Source organism: Coffea eugenioides, chromosome 8, assembly GCF_003713205.1.
Source record: "Coffea eugenioides isolate CCC68of chromosome 8, Ceug_1.0, whole genome shotgun sequence".
Lineage (NCBI taxonomy): Eukaryota > Viridiplantae > Streptophyta > Magnoliopsida > Gentianales > Rubiaceae > Coffea > Coffea eugenioides.
In genome coordinates this window covers 25,779,182-25,785,949 of record NC_040042.1, presented here as the reverse complement: position 1 = coordinate 25,785,949, position 6,768 = coordinate 25,779,182, and positions in this window count along the sequence as shown.

Here is a 6,768-nt window from a genome sequence, read left to right as displayed (position 1 = left end):
CAGCGGGATAAAACCCGGTCTTGCCGAGATTGGCGGGATAAAACTCGGTCCCAATGTGATAAAAGCGGTCAGCGGGATTAAACCCGGTCCTGCCGAGATTGGCGGGATAAAACCCGGTCCCAATGTGAGATAAGCGGTCAGCGGGATAGAACCCGGTCCTGCCGAAATAAGCGGTCAGCGGGATAAAACCCGGTCCTGCCGAGGTGAGCGGTCAGCGGGATCAAACCCGGTCCTGCCGAAGTGAGCGGTCAGCGGGATTAGACCCGGTCCTGCCGAGATTGGCGGTCAGCGGGATTATACCCGGTCCTGCCGAGATTGGCGGGATAAAACCCGGTCTCAATGTGATCTTTGTAAAGTTGGCGGCACGAAAGCCAGGCCCAACTTGATTTTTGGAATGTTGGCGGCACAAAGTCCAGGCCCAACGAGATCTTGTGAAGTTGGCGGCACGAAACCCAGGCCCAACGAGATCTTTGGGAAGTTGGCGGCACCAAGTCCAGGCCCAACGGGATGTTTGAGATGTTGGCGGCATTAAATCCAGGCCCAACTTGATCTTTGAAATGTTGGCGGCATGAAATCCAGGCCCAACTTGATCTTTGGAATGTTGGCGGCACCAAGTCCAGGCCCAACGTAGTGATGTTTGAGATGTTGGCGGCACCAAGTCCAGGCCCAACGTGATTTTTGAAATGTCGGCGGCACAAAGTCCAGGCCCAACGTGATGTTTGGGAAGTTGGCGGCACAAAATCCAGGCCCAACGAGATCTTTGAAGTTGGCGGCACGAAACCCAGGCCCAACGTGATTTTTGGAATGGTCAGCGGGGTAAAACCCAGTCTTGCCATCCAATTGGTCAAGAAATTGAATTTGGTTTGTCAAGAAACAAGAAACTAAATTTGATTTTCCAAGAAACAAGAATTTGATTTTTGACTTTTGACTTTTGAATTTTTCCGATTTTTCGAGGGAATTTTTTTCAAAAATAATTTGGCCCAGTTTCCACCAATTATTGTGCAATTGGTCAATTGATTTGCATTGCGGCATGGTTGCTCCTCCTTGAGGCCTTGATTCGTAAGAGTCTGATTTACGCTTCTTCATCAATTTCAGCCATTGATACCTGCACAGGGGCTTACCAAACTATGACATGCACTTTAAAATATTGCAACTACTATTCATGGAAAGGGCAGTGTGATTGATTTTGAAATCTTGCTTGACTTTTTGACGAAATCCTCAAACGAGCTATAAAAAATTTGCCCCAGTGTGGGCTTATTTTGTGAAATCTTGGAAATAAAAATTTTGCCCCAGTATGGGCCCATTTGATTGCAAAAAAAAATTGGGTTGGACGCCGTGCCATTTGCTTGAACAAAGTAAGAAACTGAACGTCTTGCTTAAAACCACACAGAAAATTTCATGATGAATTTCTCAAAATAATGCCAAATTACAAGAGATTTCTTCTTTACCTTAGCATCGAAGCTTTGGGTAATGGGCGTTATTTCTGATTTGGCAATGGGAGATCAAGATTTGTCTTATTCATGTGCTCAGATGGTATGTAATCCCTTCAATACCACATCTTAGTGAAAGCAAAGAGTTTGTCACCCTTATTTCTTAAGAAAACTTAGTCAACGTATAAGCTTCATGGGCTTGCAAAATTTTGGGTAGAAATGATAGCTAAACATGTGAAATCTGGTTATACCCTTATGATCATGAGTGATCAATGGATTTTTATGAGCATAATCCTCACTTTGGATTGTCATGAAGGAATAAGTCAACGATGGACTTTATTAGCTTGTAATTTGGCTTGAAAACGACAGCTAAAGAAATAATTTCCAAAGGATATTGCACCGAAGATCGCATTTTTCAACACTGCCCTCATCTGGACTCCAGATTCTTGGACTTTGTTTAACTTTTTATCATCACCCAACAGGGTCTTTCAGCATCAAATCTTTTTTTGCACCTTTCTTTTGCATTCATTTCGCTCATTTTTCTTTTCTTTTTCCCCCTTCGCGGGGTTTCACATGAAAAGCAATGTCAACCTCACACCTAATCAATTCAGAATACAGCAAAAATTTTTCGGCATCAGAAATTTTCTTGACAGGGCCATTGCAAAGAATAGAAGTCAGGGCTTTCGGCTTTTGTAATGGGGGTCAGGTGGGGTGTTTAGAAAAGTTAAGGCTTGAAGGTAGATTTCAAGAGTGGTTTGAAGAATCTGAGATCGCATTGTTGCGTCAACCTTATTTTAGGGTTAAATCAGAATTTGCCCCAGTTTATGCTCAATTGAGGCTTTTCACTTTCATTTGCTTTCTTTTTTGACTTTCCGGCTTTCGGTCATTTTTGAACTTTCACAAAATTTGCCCCAGTTTATTTTTGAACTGAGGTTCTCTTTTCTTCCTTTGCCTTTTGATTTTGTGGCTTTTCACTTTTTCCACCTCTTGAAATTTTCCTTTTTCAACCCAACTTACCCCAGTGTGGGGTTTGCGATTCTCAGGGTTTGCCAAACGAAGTATTTTATTCTGAAGGCTCAAAAGGGATAACTAGAGATAGAATGCTTGATTGGAAAAGAAGAGGGCCTGACTTTTATTCCATTCCTTACAATAACTCTGAAAGGAAACATTCATTAATGGGAAATTTTTAGCATGTATCTGAATTAACTGATTGAGGAAAACCCTTGTTCATCCATATTTGTGAAACATAGGCGATCCACGCGGACAAATCTCTTCCTTTTCTCTTTTTTTCAGAATTCGGAACCCAAGTGGAGTCAAATTTCCCCAATTTGCGGTTCCCTCCTTATTCGAGCATTTTTGCTTTTCCCCTTTTCTTTTTCTTTTTTTAAAATTTCCCAATCTCCCTCCCCAATGCGGGGTACGATCATAAGTGCATTCGAAAAGAACCACCTATTTTGGCTCAAATGAGGACGCAAGGGATAAATGGTGTTTAGATTGAAGAAATGATGGCCAAAGCATCATTCTTATACTTCATGACAACCAAAGTAATGAAATGGTTATTGAAAATCCATTCCCTTTTTGATATTTGAAAATTTTCCAATATAGGGTAGTGATCATCAAGGCGCTCATTTAAAATGAAATTATTCTTTTAAAGCTCAAATGGGAGAGCAAATGATAAAATGTGTATAGATAAAGAAACGAATGCTCAAAGTATCATTCCAAATTTTCAAAACAAACAAGAATAATGCACATTTTTGCTTTCACTTAGATGTGAATTGGATCTGGTTAAACCAATAGGCATTTTTCAAGCAAGGATGGCCCCAATTTATCAATCAATGTGATTGATTTTATTTTGGGGTCAAATGAAGGAGAAAAGGAATCTCATAGGGCCTTTTGAGTGACCTCTTTTAATTCTGAACACTCTTATTGTGAATTTTCAGGCCGGAGGTTGAAAAAATCCCAATTTAGTCTTATTTCTTAAAATTCATCATGAAATCTCCAATGAATAAGAATAAAGAATGAAATGTACATAAATATACACAAAACAATGATTGTCCAAAAATTTTATTGCTGAAAAAGTTTGAAACAAAATTTCTCATTCAATTACGATACAAATGAGGATAGAAAACTTCTAAAGAGCTCCACATATATATCCTTTTTGTCTTCAAAAAAATATATTAACAAGTCAAATATACAGAATTTTCCTTGAAAGTGATTATGAAATCTCTTAGAAGCTCTCAGCCTAGAGCTTTCAAATGGGTCTTTCATGTTTCCATTGTTGGATCTGCCCAAGAATTAATATAGGAAAATATTTTCATCTTATTGAAACATTTTTAAATGAATGCAGGGGAGGGGGAAAACAAAAGAAAAATACCCAAAGTTAGTAATCAAAACCATAAAATCGGTATGCATGCCCTATGGGGGAACCCTTTTATGCCAAGGGTAGGCCTAGCATGAAAATGCAATCCTCTAGGGTAGGCACCATACAATACCTGATGAATCCGATCAACCGCTAGAGTGAAAAATGATTTGGAAAAATTTGGCCAATTGAAGTGAAAAGAGACATTTGTCCTAAAATGAGGGAAAAGTCCGAATGGATTGCTACTTTGATCGACGCATGGAATAATGTGTAAAAGAGGTTGCAATGTCTCAATTAATTTATTCGGTGACCCTTAGACTTAAACCCTAAAAAGGGAAAAAACGGGTCAAATAGATTGGATAAAATTGATGATTTATTTAAAAATGACCAAGTTGCCCTAAAAATAGGTAAACTGGTCAAATGAATTAAATGAAATTTGATTTATTCAAAAATTGATCGAATCACCCTAAAAAGGGTAGATTGGTCAAATGAATGAAACTTGATTTATTCAAAATCGATTCGATTGCCCTAAAAATGGGTGAACTGGCCAAATGAATGAAAGAGAGATTGATGATTTATGCAAAAATCGACCAAATCACCCTAAAAGGGTAAATTGGTCAAATGAATTGAATAATTTTTCAAAAATCGACCGGATGACCCTAAAAAGGGTAAATTGGTCAAATGAATGGATGACTTCTCAAAAATCGACCGGATGACCCTAAAAAGGGTAAATTTGTCAAATGAATGGTTTATTCAAAATTGATTATAAATTGATAAAATGGATCGATTGAATCGTCCGGCCATTGGTGGCTTCAAAAAAAATAGTCTATGAGCCTTCCAAAATCACGATTTGGCCTCAATTTATCGTCTCAACAATGAGGAATCATTTGTGAATTTTCTTCAAATTAATGTCCTTTTACGCAAGGGAATTTTACCAATTAGGTTTAAAAATGGCCAAAAAGTGATTATCAGACGCTCATATTCTAACGTGCAAAAGTTGCTTTATTCTCTTCAAAAAGATCGAATCCTTACCTTACCTTGTGCACTACCCCTTCGGATGGTACGAGAAAGGTAAACGTGCAAGTCTCACTGGATTATATATCCGAGACATAAGGTAGTTTATTTCTAACGTGGGATCCCCTAAATGGCATTCCCTTCTAGGGTTTATGCATGATGCCAGTTTATTAAAGCAGTAAAACATGCAATTTGAAATGAAATCATGACATAAAAGGACCTTTTATACGCCAAGGTAGGCTTAGAATGCCATGCAATTATTAATCTATGAATGCAATATACCAAAAATCTTTAAACGTGCAATAACCTATCTACGAGGGTAGGTTCTAAAAGAAGGTCATGTCAGACCTCTTATTTGCTAGGGTTTGTGAATGCAATGGGGACACAAAATCAAGAAAAGTTAGTTCAGCCAAGATAAATACACATAACACATTGTAGCAACGAAATCAACACAAAGAAATAAAGCAATAAAAGGAAGAAAGGGGTTGGACCCCTCCCCTCGTGAATCGTGTCCTTAATTTAGGGTAAGGTCGACTCTACCCTAGGCAATTCTAATATGGATGCATGAGGTTGGGGTTCGTTAATGCATCTAGACTTGATAAGCTCAGGTCCTCGAGCCTTCAGACTTAGAAACCAAGGGTCATCAATCCCAAGGTTCTTTGTCGGTGGCTCGAGCGATTCCCCAAACACCGCTACGCACACATCGTGTCACGGCTACGTGTTTGAGTGAATCTATCAGCACCTCAATCTTCGACCAAAAGCTAAAGGCTATCAACCAATAGCTTTAAGCGGAAGATTGAGTGACCCATCAGATCGTGCTACACACACATCGTGTCGTGATCACACGTCCAAATGGGTCACCTAATCCTAGTAGGGTGGAGTGGCGTGACAAGCCACTAAAAGAAAAATAAATGAGGGGTATAAATAAAAGCATATGCACGTATGCTTGTGCTCGCTTGGAGGGGAGGGATCAAGAACCAACGCAAGGCTCTAGGGTGATGTCCCCCACCCAAATGCAATGCAAGCGCGAGATAAACAAACATTCATCCAATTAATCAATCATACATTCGTGAGCGATGGAGTAGTTTGATACGCGCAAAATGCAAAAATCCTAACAAAAGGAAAAATGCAACCCTAAGCATCCAAATGTAATATATAAGAAAGTTAAAAGAAGAAAAAGGTTGATTAAATCAAATTTGCTCGGACTCTCAAACGTCCCCAGTGGAGTCGCCATCTGTCGCGCCCCATTTTTTGATAAATAAATAAATGGTTTTAAAAAATGTATTTGTGATTGGAAAATGAATTGTGATTTAAAAGAAAAATGGGTCTAAATGGGGGTTTGAGAATGCGACGATTTGACCCAAAATTTATAGTTTAAAAAGGGTTTTAAAAAATTGGAGTCGCCACTTGGCAATGAGTTAAGGTGTAACAAGTCACCTAAAAATGAATTTTTAAAGAAAAAACATAGGAAAAGTAGTAAGAAACCCCTTTTAAACGACTCCTAGTCCACGTAAACCAGCGAAAAAGGTTCGGGAGCCACATTTGACGAAGGGGAAGGCAAGGATAAAAATCCAAGGTAGGGTTGTTGGTGAGCCGAGCTACTCGCGAGTAGCTCGCGAGTAGCTCGGTCAACAACTCGACTCGAACTCGGGTTGACCGAGTTCGAGTCGAGTTTCGAGTTACTCGACTCCAAATCGAGTCGAGTATCGAGCCCCTATTTCCGAGCTCGTGGCTCGTCGAGCTACTCGACGAGCCAGAGTTAATTAAATAAAATATTTATAATTTAAATAATATATATTTATTATAATTATAAAATGACTATTATGGGTATAAGTTTTATGAAATTTACAATATTACCTTCTTTATAATAAAATTCTATAATGGCAAAAAAGTAATAACATAATTGTAAAAAACACTAAAAAGAAAAAATGTCTAAAAAAAAAGGAAGAAAAGACTTTCTTCCTT